General features: G+C 37.4%; 1 pseudogene; it reads left to right on the forward strand.

Annotated features, from left to right (window-relative positions):
• Positions 1–19,333: 19,333 nt before the first annotated feature.
• On the forward strand, positions 19,334–19,427 carry LOC147482089 (small nucleolar RNA R71; annotated as a pseudogene).
• The last annotated feature ends 1,866 nt before the right edge of the window (positions 19,428–21,293 follow it).

The following is a 21,293-nucleotide window of genomic DNA, read 5'->3' on the forward strand; positions in this document are numbered from 1 at the left end:
CTGAAAAAGGTAGTAAAAGCTATGAGTTGTCTTTTCATTATGCATCAGAAGGGTTGTAATGTAATAATATAAAGGTAATAAAACACACATTTGGGAGCTGATCAACCACCCCCAAATAGTATTTTGCTTGTCCTCAAGCAAGGATGAGAGAGAAAACTAAGATCACAAATGAGTGATTTATTATACTAATCTCGTTTTGCAGAGTGTGATTGCATTGACCATATACAACAATGCCTTAAACCACTAGGAATTCCCTAGGGGACGAGCTTAAGCCTCGTGAGAGTTTTCTAGAGAAGGTACTCACAAACTTCTTCTATCTAGTATAAATGGTTTTGTCTCCTTATTTATTCTCAGAACTCTATACATCTCATTAGCGGGGAATAAGGACAAGTTCCTTCGAACTTAGAATAACATATGTACAGTAATTAAATCATCTAAAGAGAAATGTGCAAACATGAGCAATGAAATGCAAAAGTAGAGTTATTTTTGAAACTTTTAGAGAGCGTCCTTAAGGTGGGTTCTCATATGGATGTGTTAAAACACAAACTCTCTGATAGATTCACTCAAGTTTCGTTCTCTCAAATACAGCGGGCATTTATTTTCCTCACATACATAAATGACAAGGTTGATTAATCACACTTGCCACTTACTATCACACCATCATATTTCTAATCGAGCTAGAGGTCTTTTATTAGGAGTTATGGGGTTAGGGTGATATTTTAGAAAGAAAAGGAAGGGAAAAACAAAATATGATAAGTTAAGAAATTGGGTCTTCAAGATATTTGTAACTAGAGAAGAACCTCGTTTTGTTATTCTTTGCTTCTGAATTGTGATTCATTCTTTAGCTCTTTAGCTTTGTGACTCCATATGATTTTGATTTTTGGGAGTTCTAACTTTTCTTTTGTTTCTTGATATTGACTCTTTTTGATTTTGAACTTTTGGGAGATTCGATTTTTTGACACTCCTTTGATTTTTTGGATTTTTGGTTTTTGATGGGTCTTTATTTTCTTTTCTTTTCGGAGCAACTAATTGATCTGTTTTTGTACAAGGTCTTCTCTTCTCTTTTTACACTTAATGGGCATAATGTACAACGTACTTTACATCCTTTTGCAATTTAGATACTTTACTTTTTTTTTTTTTGCACTGTAGTACTTTGTACTTTGCATTTTTTTTCACTTAACGACTATGACCCAATTCCAGTCAGTTAAGTGTTAACGTGGCCACCGGAGTGTCCAACATGTCCGTTCATTTCAAATTTCTTCCTATGTGGCATAGAGAAGCAAGTGAAATTACGCACACGAGAAACACATGCAATTAATTCCCTCCATTTCTGAACGGTCAAAAATAACTTCCCATCCAACGTCTAATTTCAATCCCCAATATCCTCTCTTTATAAATTCAATTGGCCAGCTGAATCCTAACTACAAAATTGCGACCGAATTGCAAAATTAATCAACAAAATAGAAATTGGAACCTAGTTTGCGTAAATGGCGTCTACCTCGGTCACTTCTTCACGAACATCCTACTGTAGAGAGCCATCACCAATAGTAAACTCCAAGACTCCTGGCAACCTGGGAAGAAGGTTTTGGGGTTACAGAAATTACGAAACACATGATTGTGGTTACTTTGTATGGGAGGATTATTAGAAACCACCAAAGCAGAGGTTCGTTGATGTGTACGGTGACATTGAAGTGTTGCAACAACGTTTAGATGTTGCTGAGATGAATAAACTCAATTTGCAAAAGAAATTGATGGTGACAATTGAATGTGAGAAGAAAAAGATAATGGAGTTGAAGAAAAAAGTGAAACAACTAGAATTGAAGAATATGCAATTGAAGCAAGCTATTGTAATTTTAGTTTTTGTATTTATGTTGTACAAGTGTTTAATGTAAATGGTTATTTGGCACTATTGTTTATTTGGTTATTCGAGCTACTTATTCTGTAACAAATCTTCTGCAACAACAATACATAACATAAACACTTACTACAATACTGCGTAAATCATTACATTAAACAACAAAAATAACCAAACATCCTGACATAGCATCCTGACATATGTTCTTAAACAACCAAAATAACAAAATACATAACATCCTGACATTTGTTCTTAAACAAACCACAATAACCAAATACACATCCTGACATATGTTCTTAAACAACCAAATAGATAGATCACTTGGAAGCTTTACTTCTTGTTGTGACACCAGTAGTTGTTGATCTAGTCTGAGGCCTTTTGCCACCCAAGGATTTTCTAGCATTGTTTCTAACTTGTGGTGCTTTATTTGATTAAGATCCTCCCATTGCTGTTGTTGACTCTTGGGTTCCCACATTTGCTTGAGATCCTCCCATTGTAGATGAACCTTCTAGGCCACTAAGTTGATCAGGTGCACTTGATGAATTACTTCTCACATATGATCTTTCTTGTGGCTATGTCAACAATATTCAATGTGTCAAAAAAAAACTTATTACAACTTACATGAAACAACTAACCATATATCATAATGAAGACACAACAAAAACTTACATGAAAGAAGTTCCTTCCACTTGGAGGGACTGCATGTATTCCTTCACCCAATGACATGACTCTTCTTGGTGTAGTTGGAGGTGACAACCTTGAAGTAGTCTACACATAAAATAGATCATATTGATATAAGTGAAAAAAAAAACAAATAAATAAATAAAAAAACAATAAAACCAAAAAAACATAGACATTCACATTGATATTTCTTTCTCCATCACCTATAGGAACTTGTTCCTTTCTTCCCCTACCTCTACCCCTTATTCTTCTACCTCTTGATCCTCTACCCCTTGAACCAGATACACCACCAATCCCTTCTTCCTTTACATTAGCAGCTTTTGCATTCTCTGCTTGTACATTCTCATGTACTACCTGCATATTTTCCACATTTCGAGGTGGCAATCTACTTGCAGTCTACATAAAATATGACAATGTACTTGAGAGTATAACATTTGAAAAAAAAAAAAAAACAGACACACAGACACAGGACACTCACATTGATATAAGTTTCTCCATCAGGGCTGTTATATACTCCAAATTAAAGCCTATAGGAATTGGTTCCCTTCTTCCTCTACCTCTTGAGCCTCTACCTTTTCTTCCTCTAACTACTCCTGACCCTCTACCCCTTGAATCAATCACATCACTAGGGTCTTCCTCTTCTACATTCCCAGCTTGTGCACCTTGTATATTGTCATCATTTGATTGTTCATTCTCATTCCCACCTTGTACATTGTTATCATTTGATTGTTTCTTCTTCCTCACCTATTAAATATAGTTAAATACAATTACAAACATAAGTAAAAAATTGGGTAAAATTAAAGCACTAAACAAACTAAAAAAAATAATTAAAAACACTCACTTGCTTATTTCTAACTGGTTCTTGAGTGGACTTGCAAGATCGAATGTTGTGTTCTATACTATTGCACCTTGAGCAATGCATTTTCCTACCTTTCCTGCTGAGTTAGTGAGAAGACTTGTCTTGTGTCACTTGTGTAACCCTTCCAGCACCCACTACCACCCCTTCCTTTCTTCTATTCTTCTTGGGCCTACCAGGCATTATCCTTTCTATTGGAGGGAAAAAAGCTTCCTTCCGTATTCTATTCCATAGGTTTTGGCAATTCAAAGGCTGCAACACATGACTATATGTCTTCTTATACTCAGTTACAGAATACCAACTTGATATATGCTTCAATGGATCAATGTTCACAAAATACATAACAGATATAGAGTGTGCACATGGGATGCTAGTCAACTCCCACATCCTACAAGTACATGTCATAACTTCCACATTAACAGTGAAGGCCTCATACTTGTTCTTCCTTACCTTAAATGACTTGGAGCCATTATACTATGCTGTCCAGTATCTATGGTCCTCCTTATTTTTCTCTAGCTTCTTTATTATCATAGGACATATGTCACCCTTCCATTTCTGCATGTATGAAATCTTCTTTTGCATCCTTCTCATCACTTGTAACATGATTTCCTCAAGCATCTCTATGATATTCTTTTCCCTTGCTTCTACTATGGTTGAGTTGAATTTCTCACATATATTGTTGTCAACACAGTCAGAAGAAGCAAATGTGGTAAAGAATGTCCTTAACCATTGTTTTCGATTTTGCTTCACCATCAGGTGTTTATATGCTGGTGCATAATACTTCTTTAATTCTCCCATGATACCATCAAACTCTTGAGATGTCCCGCATTTGTTAGCCTTCCAAAATAAGAACTTATATTGTAAACCAGGGAATGACTTTTTAAAATTGGCATAAATATGCCTAGCATAATTCCTGTGCTCAACAAATGGAAAATAGTCTTTAACTACTTGTACAAGGCCCTTTTGTTGGTCACTTATAATGGTCAAGCCAAGTCCCTGTCCCTCACTGTAACCCAAGTCTTGCATTAACAAATCAAGAAACCACTTCCAACTTTATGAGTTTTCTACTTGTACTACATCCCATGCTATTGGGAACATTTGATTGTTTGCATCCCTCCCAATGGTTGCAAGTAGCTCCCCTTTGCAGTAACCCTTTAAGAAACATCCATCCACCCTAATAACTGGCCTGCAACCACTTTTCCAAGCATCTATAAGTGCTCTAAACCCTATATACATACTCTTGAAAACTGTAGGTCTATTAGGTTTAGGATTCCATGTCACAATCTCAATTATACTACCAGGATTACTCCTTTTAAGCTCAAACTGGTAGTCCCACAACTTTTCATATACTCCACCCAACCTACTTTCCACTGCATCTAGAACTTTCTTCTTAGCCCTACAACACTGACACAATGTCACATTCAGCTTAAACTTATGAGATATATGTACTTTCAAATCTTTCAACTTCATTTTAGAGTACTTGAGTATCTTGTCATGATAAATCCTAGCAATCCATTTACAGTTAGCAACTTGTACATTAAAGACCCTGGAACATGTATGTTCTTCTATATAAGACTTTATTTGAAAACTTCTTTTTGTATTCATCCAACTAGCATACAGTCTGAAAGAACACCCCTCAGCACAGACTGTAAGAATTCTTTTCTTGTTGTTCAACTTAAACCACAATTGGTACCCATGTGCAACTGCAAAGTCCTTCAAACAATCTTTCAATTGATTAACATTAGTAAAGACCATCCCTAGTGCAGGTCTCACATGAAACACATCAGTTTTGGGATCAAAAGTAGGGTACTTCATCTTCTTGGACTTTCTAAGTATGGTACCATTCTTATCCACATCCTCATCTGTATCAGGGCTATCATAATCACTAGAATCTAAATAGTCACTATCAACATCTTTTGGTTCCACCTCTTCATCACTTGCAACATTCCTTGTTTCATCAACATTCACTGCTTTATACATATCACTGCCATCACTAGTTACAGCTTGATCAATAGTTCCACCATTCAATGCTTGATCACCACTCTCACCATTCACTGCTTCATCACCACCATTCTCAGTCACTGGAATATCTTCAGGTTCATCATCATCCCAAATGGATTTCATTCTTTCAATTCTTCTTAGCCTTTTCCTTTCTTCAACCATTTTTCTAACTTCAATCAGCTCCTCATCATTATCAGACAACTTAGGCAAATCCTCAAATTTAAATTCATCCTCAGTCCACTACAAGAAAGATAAACCCTATCATTCTGTAATTGAGTTTGTATCTCTAACTCTTCCCCATCCTCTAACTCTACTTCTTCAACATCATGTTCAACAATCAACTCATGCTCAGTATACACCTCAATACCATTCCCAGCCTTGGTTTCTTTCAACATTTCCATCACACCACTATCATCATGAACCAATATATAACTAGTGCCTCTAAACCCACATAAGTGAATTTTGATGATATTAGAATAACCCAACCCATCCACAAGTTCTTTCAAATCAAAATAACCAAACCTATCAGGATCAATATTATAAAAATATGATACCTTACCCCCACGATAGTGAAGCTTTGGAGTTATAGCGAATCCTCCTCCATGATGGAGATGAATAGCAATACTATTCACTTCATAATTAAACAACACATTATATTAATAATAAATTAACAACAATAATATTTTAATACTAATTGAATAATATTTATGCTTACTTGAATTGAATCAATTCCCAATATTAGTTAACAATGCGAGTTCACAAACAACTTTCTACAGTTTCTAGGGTTTTATGGTTTTCAGGTTATATATGGAGAGAGATGTTGGACAAATGTTGGAAATTAGGGTTTTATGATAGATCCCCCATTTTCACTAAACTGTTGGAAATGAGCACGAAAAATGAGAAATGAGAGGGAAGTTTGAGTCACGTGCTTCTAACGTGCTTCATTTTGAGCTTGTGTGGCACAATGTCACAGGGAACCCATGCCACATTAGAAAAAAACATGACACGTGCTGACCACGTGAGCACAAGTTGAACAGAATTTGGCCCATGGTCGTCACCTGAAAAAAATGCAAAGTACAAAGTACTGTAGTGCAAAAAAGAAGAAGTAAAGTATCTAAATTGCAAAAATATGTAAAATACATTGTACATTATGCCCATTAAGTGTCTCTTTTTATGATATTCATCCAATTCTCAACTCGTCAGCTGGGTAAGCTTTTTATTGTGTGTTATAACGAGTCAGGGATTGATGGCAAAAAATAAAAAGGCTTTTAAAAAATTATGAAGGCTCAAAAAGTGGTAACTAGAGGAAAAAATAATTTTTTGGGTTTTTAACGTTTATTTGGCTATATCGATCCAAAAAGGGCATAAATTCTCTCCTAGGATATAGCGTGGTGATTAAGCAAGTGGACATGTGGTCTTTCTATCCGGACGTTCTTTGTGTCATCACTCAATAATCATTCAAATGAGGCTTTTGGCTAGATTCTCACAGGATATGAAACTTAATTGTTCTAACCTTGGCCTCAGAAACTCACTGCTATATACAATCAAATACTTATGCATGTCATTCATGAAAAGATGCAGAAACTATTATACGTATATTAGTCTAAGTTCGAATGAACGAATTCTTACTCTATTGCTATAATGAGTCTTCTAGACTATTTATTCATCATGGAAAAAGGAAACAAAACTTTTAGTACTAAACAGAAAAAATATTTTTGGTCTTTTTCGACAAATTTTTGAAGAAAGGAAGAAATATACTACTATATCTAATATAAGAAATGCATAGTTTTTGCAAAATGTTACTATACCACTCCCAAATAGAAATATGCTTTGTCCTCAAAGTATGAAGAGATAAGGAAAGAGATTACAATAGAAACATGAGCAAAAACGGCAATATACCTGTACTATGTTCTTCGTGATGAAAATATACCACCCCCAAATAAGTTTGGGGCGTGGGTTGTTTGATATATAACGAGAACTACATGGTTTATTGTACTAGTAGGTTATGTAATTATTCTACTATGAAATTTTTGGGTCTTTGTATTTTTGAAAGTATATGTAATGCAGAAAAGAAAAATGGAAAATTTTGGCATGATGTATTTGTATTACCTTCTACTTATATACCAAATTGCACAGATAAAAATTAAACAGGAATATAGAATTAAAATTATACTAAGCGTCATGCACGTAAGTTCTGAAAGGAAAAACAAACAAAACAAAATAAAAATAAAAACATCCAACTATACAGACACTAGGGAGCTGCCTAGTCAGAATCCGTGCATGACTCGTCACTATGTCGAGAAAATCCTTCTCCTCGCCGACGTCGGGTCCTAGAGTGTCTATCACTGTGTGGGAGCGCATCTCTAATGCTGTGTAGTGTTATTGTGACACTGTACTAAAAACGTTGCTGCTCCTACTGGAAAGACTAATGTTCCTTCTAAAGGTTTGTTATGCTGCTATAAGGACTCGCTGCCCTTGTCTTAGTTGGTGGACGTGCTAGTGCAAAATCCTCTGGCCCTCATAGAGGAAATGAATTCCATCCATGGGCTGAGTGAACTGGCGAGTGACACTTTCAGTGAAGTAGTCCACTGGTGTAGGTGTGGGAGTAGTGTGCGCATGCTCAGTGGCTGATTAGCTCCCAAATGTGCATTTTATTACATTTACATTAATGCATTACAACCCTTCTTATGCATAATGAAAATGCACTTATCATAAAATCTGCATTTTACTGCAAAAAAAAGCTTTATTAACGCTTATTATGAAGACTCAAGCTGTTATGAAAAAGTGCTGAAAAAGTCAAACTCAAACTCAAAGTCAAAGACAAATGTCAAAGGTCAAAGACTCAAAACCAGAGACCTGAAAGCCACGTCCTTAACTCAGAAGACTAGAGATGGATGTCCTTGCTACAAAAGAAGACTTGCTCAAAAACCTAGCTTGCTCAAGAAGATATGAAAACGCAAAAGTAAAAGCAAAAGGAGAAGCATAAAACAACATATTGAGGTGACTTGATTGTAGAGGGAGATGGAAAATCAGTCTTTGACAAAATGTGTAATATAAAAGTCAGAAAGTAGGAGGAGAGAAGGCACCTAGACTTAATCTATGGTCATGTAGGAGTAGAGTAGATTTTAATTTCAAGTCCTTTATATTTTCAAGTTTTTATTGCTTTATTTACTTTTTGTTCTTCAATTCAAGTTTGTTCTTCAATCTTCAATACAAGTTGTTTTTCAATACAAGTTTACATTCAAGTTTGTCATTCAATCTTTAATACAAGTTTCATTCATCAATCCATGTTTTTCATTCAAGTCTTAGTCAAGTTTTAATACAAGTTTCATTCATTCAAAAACAAGTCATGAACTTTAAGGATACTACCTTCTCACCTTCATAAACTCCCATCAATCCATCTCTAAAATTAAATCTATGGTGAACCTCATCAAACTAAACTTTGAACTTACTGATAAGTAAGTTTTGATAGTGTAAAAACAGTGTTTCTACAGTACTAAATCATGCATATCAAGTTATTATAATACTCTCTAAAAATATTGGTAAGAGGAGAGTAATCATTTTCGATCCACTCTTGTTTGCACGTACTTGATACGAATTTAGACTAACTAAACTAATTCACTAATGAAAGAGTAATATTTTAGACTATGAAAACAATAAATAATAAATATGCAAAAACAGTGATTTATAAGATGATAAAGATAATAGAGAGGAGTAAGAAATCCACCTAATTATTAGTTTCATGTAAGTTACGAATTATTCATTGAAAAGAGATCGTCTTTAGGTTTTCACGCAATGACCAACCTAAAGCTTCAAACTTTATCATCCCTAGCAACAACCTACATCTCTATTGTCATTATTACTATCATGTAGGATTTGATATTAGAAAAATGAATAGTCTTACCTACGAAATAAAGCGATGAACTCTAAACGCAAGTAAAACTAAACTTAATCTTATGGGTCTATGTTTTATCAAAGATTCTACTCTCAAGTCTATGAGATATAGTGGAGTAGAGTGATTCGTTCCACTCCTAGTCCTTCCGCATGATGTGTTTTCACGTGTTTGTACTCTCTTAAAGTCTAATGAGAGATTTACGAAAAAGGCAACTAGACTACGATGCAACTACCCACGAAATGCAACTAGTCGACGATGGGAATAACTAAGGGAATGCTACGTTGATTCGATGATAAGGAGTTAGAGGGGAATTGATTCCACCTTAACTCGACTTAATCCTATTAACTACTTAATCGTCAGTAATCCGAATTGAATCGCCACAGAACAATTGGTTCTTCCTAATCCCTAATTACACATGACATTTCTACCAATTAATAACTAGCATGTGAACGATTAAACCCATTCTCATGGTGAACTAAACGCGTTTCTAGAGTGGAAAGGAAATTATGACGAATCTCGTTAATCGAATCAAGCTTTCATCAAGGCTTCTCAACCCCCTCTAACGGAGGTTTAGCCGAGAATCATTACGCAATCATTTCCGATTAAATTTAAACTAAACATGATATAAAGAATTGAAATTTACTTAATTAAACAATAATGAAATCTAATTTAATAACTAAAATGCAATAAGGACAGGAATTGAAATTGGATCTAGAAATGGAAATGACAAAAATCGAAATTGATAAAAATACTACTTTATTGATCTAATCAAAATGAAGAACAAGATTCAAAGGTTTAATCTAATACAATAATTGAAATGGAACTAAACTTAATTAATCTACATGAAAAACTAGATCTAGAAGCTATTTTAATGGCTACTTTCTATTCTAAGCTACCTTTATTTTCTAACCTAAAAATCTACTATTCTTTACTAAAAGATCTACCATTAACAAAGAGCTAAGCTTTTGTTTTTATACATTCAGATCCAAAAATCGTGCATGGGCTTGGATCCATGTTTTGGGCTAGAGAATCAGGCCCAAAACCCAATTCTTTCAGTCCAAAAAAGCCTCTTCAGCTGCAGTTGGCTTCAACAGACTTTTCATCCACTTCTGCTCCTCTGATTGGATCAAGGATTAGACCATTGAAAATCTCTTTCCGAGCCGGTCGTTTTGACATAAGGTAGGCCCCATTCCGAGGTATGAGTCCAAAGATATGGCCTTCGAAAGTTCTGCTGACTTTGTGTGCTGTTTCTGCCCGCGTCGACTTTTCAGCTTTTGACCGGGTTTTTAGAAAGGCTTTGTCTTCTCGAAACTTGGCCTTTAATCATGGAACTCCTTAGTAACCGACCTTTGCTCCTTTATCTCGCTAAAGTGGCACATTTCTGCACATAATGGACTTTGAAGCCTGGAATGCATAAAAACATGTAATCAGTGTTAACTCTTAATTATTACTCACATAATTGGTCTAAAGGTATGTCTGTTACAGGGTTAAAACTACAGTTTTGGGCTCTTATCAAACCACCCCCAAACAGCATTTTGCTTGTCCTCAAGCAAAGATGAGAAATTAGAATAAGTGACCAAAAATGGAGTCCTAACTACTCTCGTTTACTTGAGTCGCGATTGCATTGACCATATCTGACAAGGCGCTTAAACCACTAGGAATTCCCTAGTGGGACGAAGTTATAGCCTCGTGGAGAGTTTTCCAGTGAAGGTACTCACAAACTTCATCTATACTACAACGACTAAGAAATAAAACTATTGTTTCCTTATTCATGCTCCAAACTATCTATACATCTCACTAGCTATGAACAAGAATAACCAAGTCAAAACCTAAGCTAATATATGCATAATAATCAATCATCTATAATAAACATATATACAATGAGTAATACTATGAAATGTCTAGCGGGTCCGTTTACTGAAACTTCGAATAAGCGTCCTTAAGTAGGTTCTCACAATAATAGTCAAGATACAACACTCTGATTTTTCCACTCAAGTTTTAAGCTACTCTAGTGTCTTGATGGGCACACTTTACCTTACAATCTCAATGACAACAAGGAAGTCAAGTCGGTCAAACACATCTGCACTTACTATCACACTAGCCTATTCCTAATTGAGCTAGAGGTCTTTATTAGGTGTTGCGGGGATTAGGAGATGGTTTAAGAAGGAAGGAAATGGATATTCAAAAAGGACAAGTCTGAGATAATAGAGTCTTCATATTATGTAACTAGAGAAAACCTTGTTATTTACTTTTGCTTCTACACTTTGTTTCCATCCTTAGCCATATTTTTCTTTTTCTTTTCTCTGGCTTTTGACTCCATTTTATTCTATTTTTGGAGTTTTTATTTATTTCTATTTTTTTTTTCTTTCCTTGGATGGAAACTCCTTTCTTTTATTTTCTGAAGCAATTAACTAACTTTTGTTTACACAGGTTTTTCTCTTCTTCTTTCTTCCTCATTCTATTCTCAGACTTATTCTAAATTGGGTAGGTTGATTTATTTATTTTTTATTTTGTTTTTGTTTTTGTAACAGGGTAAAGGGATTGTGGTTTATGAAAGGCTAAAGAAAGGCTCAGAGGGGCGACTAGCGGGAAATAATTCATAGGTTTGAATTTTTGGCTATATCGATCCAAAAAGGGTCTAAATTCTCGCTTAGGATATGGCATAGTGATCAAGCAAGTGGACGTGTGATTTCTCTATCCGATTTTACTTCTCCCTTTGTGTCATTTCTCAAATGTTTCGCTTCATATAAGGCTTTTTAGGCTATATTCTCACAGGATTTGTAGAATAAAGTACTCTAGCCTAGATTTTAAAAACTTCATCGCTAACAATCATCGATACTCATGTAATATATTTATAAATAGATGAAAAGATTATTACCTACATATTAACCTATGTTTCTAAAAATTATTCTGATGCAAAAGCTACGTGAGATTTCTAGATTGTGAAGAGCATAGAGAAAGGAAACAATACCACTATTCCTAAGTGTATAGCATGAACTTATTTATTTATATTTTTGAATTTTTAAAATTTTAACTAGAAAACAAATGCATATTAACTCTATCTATATCCTAACAGATGCCTTAATTACACGTGTTTCTATGCCCCCAAACAAAAAGCATGCTTTGTCCTCAAAGCAATTAAATAAAGAGGGTAGGAAAAATACCATTGAAGCGCGTGAAATTCAGGAACATCTGTAAAACAAGGTTAGAACGTACTAATATAGGAAATAAAAATTGACACAACTCTATACGAGTTCTACCCATTATGGGGTTAACAAGAATGAAATTTCTTGGGACATAAGCAGACACTAACTAGAATGAAAACTTACCTTATCTCCCGCATTACTCATCATCTTACTCATCCTCTTCTTCCATAAAGAAGTGAGGTTCCTTTGCGTCCTGCCATGCCATGATAATTTGCCAGGCTTCCCGCCATTTATCATCTATTATTGCTAGCCTATTAAGAGCCACTTGGTCTGACGGGGTGTAGGGTGCAACCAGATGAGGTTGTATCCTCCACCCTTGCCAAGTCATTGCGGAAAGATCGAATAATACTATTGGTGGGTCGTCGACAATTAATGATCGTAATCCAATCCGTGAAGCGTGTACAAAAACAGGAAAGAAACATAGCATAATACGAGAAACTAGAACGGGCATAAGAAGGTACTTATGCCTCATGCTATGGGATCGAGCTAAACTAGACATCAAGGTTCGGGGAAGGTCATGACACATACGTCCCGTGGCTAAAGCAAGGAAGACGCTGCAAGTGGCATCATTCACAGAAGAAAAACGCCATGCCCCTAAAATGTTTAGCATGATCCAAAACATAACAGTTCCTATGTTCATGGACAGGCTATCAAAGGCGACGTTATATTCCCCTTGGTCCTCAATACGGAAAATGCCCGCGCCATAAGACTCATGCAAAAACTCGTAAGTGTAGACATACATATTATCGACCCAATAGCACCACGGGTCTTGTATTTCAGCGGGCATAGCAAGTCCAAGAACAAATGCTAGCAAGAACCTGGTAATTTCCATTGGTTCATTATCAATGTTGATGGAGAACAAGTGTTCTCCATCTGGTCTTTCAAAGAAAATGCAGTTATCGTAAAAATAAGATGCTAGTGTTGGAGAATAAAGTGCATCCGGTCTTACCATAAGCGGCTCCCAGCTAACGAATGTGATCGCTTCGCGAAACCAAGCACCATAAGTAGTGCTTTGGAACAAATCTTCGAAAGACTGTTCCGGTATCAATGTTGGAGATGTCCTCTCAAAATTACACTTTGGAATAGCTGCTAATGATCCGGATACTACGCACGAAAAACTGGAAATTTCCTGGTCCACGGAAGTCGTATGAGTCGCTCGATAGTAGCCAGCTGAAAGATAGAAGCGAAAGGCCTCTGAAGAAATTGAAATTTCCAGTGTTTGAGCGGGGTTGGCTTTCGGCTTAATGCCGAAAGGCCTTCGACAAAAACTCAAAAAAATATACACTGCCGAGGGCGCTTCGGAGTTCTGGCTTCGGAAAATGAGCCGAAACGAGGGAATCGCAGGAGTGAAAGGTGAGTGATGGAGTTTAGGTGTAGTGTGAGTTGTGAGGATAGATTGTATCAAGTTTATATAGGTTTAAAGTTGCTAAAATGGATCGGAAGTTGCCAAAACGAATTACGGCGGTTTAGAAATCCTAAAATTTCCAAACCCAAAACGGAAACAACTCATTTCCTTGATTCTAATTCAAACCCAGTATCTTTTAGGTTGATTTTATGATAGAATGTACCTATTTAATCTAGATTTCATCCTACCATGATACTTATTCATATATATGCCTAAACAGCCATATTTTCACCTTGACTCCGCAATAAATTCTAACACGGGGTTATATAAAAATCATCTTTGGAATAGATAAAACCACCCCCAAACAAGTTGGGAAGGTGGGGTCAATATTAAACAACCACGCATAATGAAAATAACCCATTATATTAACAATAATTTATGCGGAGTACATTTCACTACAAAATTCAACTTACGGAAAGAAACTTACATAAAAATAAATGACAGTAATGAAACTACAAATAAAACATAAAACATCAAACTATACTATCCTTAGCTACTCCGGAACTGGTAGCGGAGGGCACATGGTCCGGAGACTGCTCCTGAGCTCTTGATGGACCAGCACCATTCGTCTTTCGGGCGACGACGCCGTGTCTCGGGGTGTATCCTCGAAAAGAGAGTCCCCGCGGAGGTGGGAATCGTGGTCGATCTTGTCCCGAATCGGCGCCGAGCTTCTAGCTCGCCCTCATCTCTGTTCCCACCTCTCATCCCTCTCTGCGGGTGCGGAGCTCGAAGTTATGATGCATCGTTGCTGTCGAGTCCGAGGTCTTCACATATAGTGTTGAGCTTAACGCGATGCCACGATGGATCACAGCCCATGCGTTCAGATCCGACCAAAGACCTCCAAGGCATCCGCGTCAAAACACGCCAAGTCCTCCTCATCCTCCGGGCATCCCGATTTCCCCGACCTCCTCTTCATTCTCAGCTCCACCATCCTCCTCTTCTTCTTCTCTATCCTCAGCCAATCTCCAAACCCGTTGGACACACTCCTTATAGATCACGAGGGTTACGGTGGAGGGTGATGTATGTCCGATCGATCGCTGGGGGCTCGCTGCTCAAACTTCAAAGATGATCTTTGTTATCAACACGGGGAGAGGGCAACATACCTCCCTACTCCCCTAATCATGCTCGAAAAACTCTAAGATGCAGAAGTCATACTTCCGCTCCCGGAGTATCCATAAGATGTGGAGGCGATTCAGGCCGATGTCGTGACGACCTTCCCTTCCCCTGGATGTTCCGAACGAATCCACCGGGTCGTAGCCACCGGTTGGTCCTAAGGGAAGTTTGTCGAACACAATGCGATCTCGCATTGTAGTCGCCTTCCAATAACCGTCTCTCGCATCAATGACTCTACCCCATTATGTTGGGACTCCTGCGGGGGTGACATCCGGATGGATTCTAGGTGGAATGCCTAGAATCTCACCCAACAACCCGATCATCACTTCCTTCCGCCTCTTCGCTACAACAACAAAAATCCTAGTCCCTTCCAACTCCCTCAGATCATAGAACCGTCGGACTAAGTCCTCGTGGTAATAGGCTTCGGTCGAGTACCACAAGCTATTCCAGCCTCGACCGATCATCTCAATCACCGTAAAAGCGGCCGCGCGCGGTCGGCGATAAAAGCTTGCTCCGGCAAAATTCGGCGTTGTTGAGCCATTGGAAGTTTGGAATGTAGTGGGGGTTTAAATGTGATGTGGTGGTTGGATTTTAATAGACCGGTTGAAGCAAACCATGGTGGTGGTGGAGTGGTGGTGGCGGCAACCACCAAAATTTGGTATTTTGGTGGATTTTTGGTGATGTAATTCGGTAGTGGTGGTGGTCGGTGGTGTTTGGAATCGATTTGGGTTGGGATTTGATTTGGGGCGTGGGTTAATTTTAGTTTTCTTTTTATTTTGATTTTGTTTTTTAGGTTTTGGAGCTTGGGCGTTAATGGGGATGGAGAAGAAGATCGCAAGTCTTTGCTAAAAGGTAAGGGCCGGTCACTGTGTCGGTGGGATGGTTGGGCCCAAGCCCAAAATCGAAATTTGTGATTTTTTCCGATTTTTCGCGAAACTTCAAATCAAAATTGCCGCTTAATACGGGTCCGATTTTTGCGAAATGAGATATGGAAATGATCGAGAGAGAATTTCCAATCCAATGATCCATAAAACACTCTATTCCGACCTTGGATGACATATAAGATAGTGGAAAACGCCGCAAGATCGTGCATGACTTACGTTATGCGAAACAATTGAACTCTAAATTCATGGATTATGTCAACCCGAATCGTAATACAACAAAACGGCCTAAGCAACTCTAATGGGACATAAATATTTAGTATGCGGAACATTTAACACCCCACCCCAAACAAATTTTTAACAAGGCTTAGAAAATTTGTTTTTAGCATGAATGTCTTTTAAAGTCGATTCCCCGAGACTTCCTAGGTTACTATGCTTATTCTTTAATTATATATATATATATATATATATATATATATATATATATATATATATTTTTTTTTTTTTTTTTTTTTTTTTTTTTTTTTTTTAATTTTAAAAGTAAAAACAATAAACAATAAAGACATAATTCACCCCATAGAGAAACATGACTCAAAAAAAAAAATCCGAAAAACATGCAAGAGTGGAAAACGTGAATTATGTTTAAACGTGGACTTAGGATCCGGTACTTACAGCCACACACTCCGTAGGAGGGCCCGATTACCTTAATGGTGCACTCACCAATATATGGAAATGAAAGGAAATGCACCAAACACAAAAAGTTGAGTCGTTTATAGTCGATACTTTCGACTTTTATCTAAACGTATGTATGAACATGCAGGTTTATCGTATATCAACAACCGAAATAATTGTGGATCATTCCATAAATAAATATCACAGAAAACATATCCAAACACAATCAAGCACCAAGATTTCCTATGACTCAACCTAGTGAAATGAAAGCCGAGTCGGATAACCCTATTATGTAACCTATCATGCACCTTATTTTTCATTTTTTGAATGAGTGGGTGTTCTAGTAAATAAGTGTGGAAAAGTGAATGGTTGTGGAGAATATGGTGGATATGGATAAGTTGTAGAAAAGACAGACACCTGTAAACAATGAGGATGTGGTTTTAGCACAAAACTCATTCATTGTGTGTGTAGGGGACTGTCTCAATTCTGAAAATGAAGGTGTCAAATGGTTTGTCCTTCCAAGTAGTTGTTTACTAGGTGGATTTAAAAATTATGTAGCACGGAGAAACAAAAGGATCGAGTGCAAACTCGAGATTCCTTTGAAAGGGAAGGAAGGAGGGAATTGAGGTGGATGTTGTGCAAAGTAGTTCTTGATAGGGTGATTCATCACCTTCTCGAAGAAACTCATCACATTGCTCATCTAGATTGGTCATATCCTCGTTACTATGATAGTCCTCTACATCTTTGAGAAAGTCATCTATCTCATCCTCATCCGTAATATATGTATCGACTAGTGTAGGGATGGAAATGTTGAGTCCGAACTTCCAAAGGAAAGAAATTTGGGCATATGATTATCGAGGGCGTGTTGTTGAAATAATCTCGAAAGCAACGCTCTCGATCATGCTAACCTCTCCATCCATAGACGAATCGGGTAATGCGTGTCTTTGTTTTAAAACATTGACTTCAAATGACAAGATGGCCAAAAGACATGGACATTGAACCATCGCGGTAATTAATGAGCGCGTTGGCGGTTGCCGAAAAAGGTCGCCCTAAGATGATCGGGACGAGTCATTAACGACTTACATATCGAGGATGACAAAATCAGCCGGATAGTAAAAATCCTGAATTTTTACCAGAACATTTTCGACGACACCCTTAGGATACTTAATAGACCGATCAGCTAATTGCAACATCATTCTAGTGGGTTGCATCTCATCTAGACCTATTTGTCTATACAAATAAAACGGGAGTAAGTTTACACTAGCCCCCAAGTCTAATAACGCGGTCGTCGTATAGGAATCTCCTAAGGTACATTGTACAGTAGGACACCAGGGTCCTTGTACTTAACAATTCCATTATGTTCAGATAGAGTTGGGAATTGTTCTGTTAAAAAGGCGTCTTTTGGTATATTGGTCTTACGCCTAGTAGTACACAATTCTTTAAGAAACTTAGCATGGTGTGGTAGCTTTTTTATAGCTTCGAGGAAGGGAAGGTTTATAGTTAGATTCTTGAAAACATCCCTAATCTCCTCGTAATTTGTATCCCTAGTTAACATGGCTAATTTTTGTGAAAACGGTGGTTTTTGTCTATATTTAGCAATGGTATTACCTGGGTGTTTAACCGTGGCTTCCTGTTTCTTAGGTTTTGTTGTAACTGGTACCTCTACAGTGGTAGGCTCTTCAGTTTCTATTTCGGTATCTAGTAGTATAGCAGGTGTAAGGGCTACTGGTGGGGTAACTATAGGCATAGTTACTTTGTTATCAACCACTTTGCCAGAACGGAGAGTGGTGATGGCCTTTAGCTTACCTACATTTTCATATTCACTACTAGTATTATCGGTTACCTCAAAGGCTATATTTGTTGTTTTAGGATTAGGTATTTCGTGACCTGGCAACACACCTTTGGGTTGGGCTTTATCTTGAGCCAACCTGTTTGGTTAAATTATTAACCGATTGTAGAAGCCGTTGGTTAGATTGAGCCATGGTTTGGAAAAGTTTTTGGCTCACTTGTATGAAGGTGTCAAGACGATCCGGTTATGTGGGTGTAGTAGTCACCGGTGGTGTATTGAACTAGTTCACGGAATTATTTATGGGTGGATTTTGATAGTTATTATTTACCTAACGATACCTCTATTAGCATTATAATTATTATAACTACCTTGACTTTGTGCTTGACCTTGTCGAGGTTGCACTTGGTTGTTATAATTATTAAAATTCCCCACCACGCCCTTGTCGTAGTGGGGCTTGGTTAAAGCCGTTGTCGGCCCTAACATATTGATTATTGTACCCTTGAGGTGTGACGCTTTGGTTATTTCTCCAACCGAAGTTGGGATTTTGTCTCCAAGGGGCGTTAGGCTCACTATTAATGGAACAAGCCCGTTCATAGGCTATAGGACGATGGGAGTCGGGATGCTCATGGCTCCAAATGAAACTACATGGATTTGAATTTACATTCATGACGGGATTGGCTTTTGTTGTACGAGAAATGGCCTCTACCTTTTTGTGAGGATTCAATTAGAGTTTTAAGCTCGGGGATTGATTTAACCTCAAACATACCGGTAGCCTTAATCTGTTGAAGAAGAACTAGAGGAGCGGGAGTAATCGTCACTACCCCCCCAGTTGTTATTTCACTTAGTTTGGTCTTCTAAAAATTTATAAGCCTCCGAAGCTCCTTTGCTTAAGAAACTACCCCCATTCATTATGTCAAGGACTTCTTTATGGTGGTGTAAAAGTCCTTTGAAAAGGCACGAACTAACGTGTCTTTAAGCTAAGTTATGATGTGGACACTCTATAAGGAGATCGGTGAAACGATTCCAAGCCTCTGAAAATGTTTCATGAGGATTTTGTCGAAAGAAATGAATCTTGGAAAGCATCTCATCCGTCTTTAGGGGTGGGTAAAAATGTTCCATAAACAACAACAAGTTTAGCCCACGAGTCCACGTAATTAGGCTTTGGGCGTTAACCAAGACGCCGCCTTATCGGGCTAAGGTGAAAGGGAATACCCTTAATTTAATTTGTTCCGCACCAACCGTAGGATGGTGGAATGTTGTTAGGACTTGTTCAATCCTACGATAATGCCGATAAGGTTTTTTCATGGTCTAATCCATGAAAACGGGTAACAAATTAAAAATATTTGGAGGGATTCGAAATCCCCGGCTGGTCTGCTAGAACGATGCAAGATTTGGGGCAATCGCCAAGGCTTTGTAGAAGTCAGAGAGAGGCCTCTCTTCTTCGTCGGGCATTGTGTCAGGTGATGTGTGTGAAATAGTAGCTAGAGGTGTAGTGGGTGGTATACTAGATAGACTTGTTTGTTGACGTTGTTGTGTAATTATGTTCGGTATTTTTGTTCGCCGCACCTTAATCTCATACAAGGCTAAAACCAAACTTAGCTAAACACATCAACACTCCAAACAATTATGATATACTAGTATAAACCTCTAACAGGAGAGCGAGGTGTGGAAAAAAGGAATACCTGATTGTGTCCTTGCTTCGCTTATGAATAGCGTCTTGTTTACGCTTGTTTAGTGTATATAGCGAGTTAGAACACCGAAAAATATGAAAGATCAAAGTTCAATCAAAACCGCCGAAATCGAAAATTTTTGTTAAGGGCGCTGGTCGCTTGCATAGAAGCGGTCGCAAGCCGGTGTATCTTAGAATTCCAGAGTTTATTAAGAGAGGTCGGTCTCCACATGGGGCGAATCGGTCGAGGGCCAGATGAGTTAGGGCGGTCGCTCGAGGAAGGAAGCTCAGATGTAATTTCGCCCGAATTTTTCAACTCTGAAATGGACAACCACAAAGATGAATCGAACATGGGTGGGTGGGTGAAATGGGACTTTAAGAACAGTACTAACACTACGAAAACAATACGAAAGTGAAACTAAGATGGCAGCGGCGCCATTTGATAAACGGGAAAAGAATAGTCTACCTACGAAATGAACGATGAACTCAAAACGTAAGTAAACTAAAACTCTTTACGTGTCTATATTTATCAAAGATTTCTCTACTCTCAATCCCTTGAGATATAGTGGAGTAGGAAGTTCGTTCCACTCCTAGTGCTCTAGCATGGAATGTTTTCTAATCTAATTAGTCGGTCTTAAGTCAATGAGAGCTTTTACGAAAAGTGATATACTACGATACTTTACTGAATTTGATTACTTGAATTTAACTACGAATGCTATGGAAATATGATTGTGCTTGAATCTAGATAAAGGATTAGAGGGGAATTGAATCCACCTCGAATCCAACTTAATAGCCTAACATAGATTCTTGTATCTCGATTCTTACGTTCTTATGGCAAGAAATTCGAAGTTCTAATCCTAGTGTTCATGACATTTCTACCGAGTACTAACTAGCATGTGAGGTCGTCCACCCATTCTCATGGCGAATCACGACCTTCTAGATTGGAATAGATTCTACAATGTTTCTACACTATACCACTAAGTTTTCATCAAGGCTTCATCAACCCCTCTAATGGAGGTTTTAGCCTTGAGTCATCAAACCATCATTTCCCATTTCATTATAACTACACATCATATTAAAATTCTAACTTAACTAAATTAACTAACAATAGTTCAATATATTTAAACTACGGAATGATAATCAACAAGAATTAAAATTAGATCTATAAATTGAAATAACACAATTCCAAATTGATAAAAATACTACTTTATTGATCTAATCAAAATGAAGAACAAGATTCAAAGGTTTAATCTAATACAATAATTGAAAT

Source organism: Coptis chinensis, chromosome 8 (assembly GCF_015680905.1).
Source record: "Coptis chinensis isolate HL-2020 chromosome 8, ASM1568090v1, whole genome shotgun sequence".
Classification (NCBI taxonomy): Eukaryota; Viridiplantae; Streptophyta; class Magnoliopsida; order Ranunculales; family Ranunculaceae; genus Coptis; species Coptis chinensis.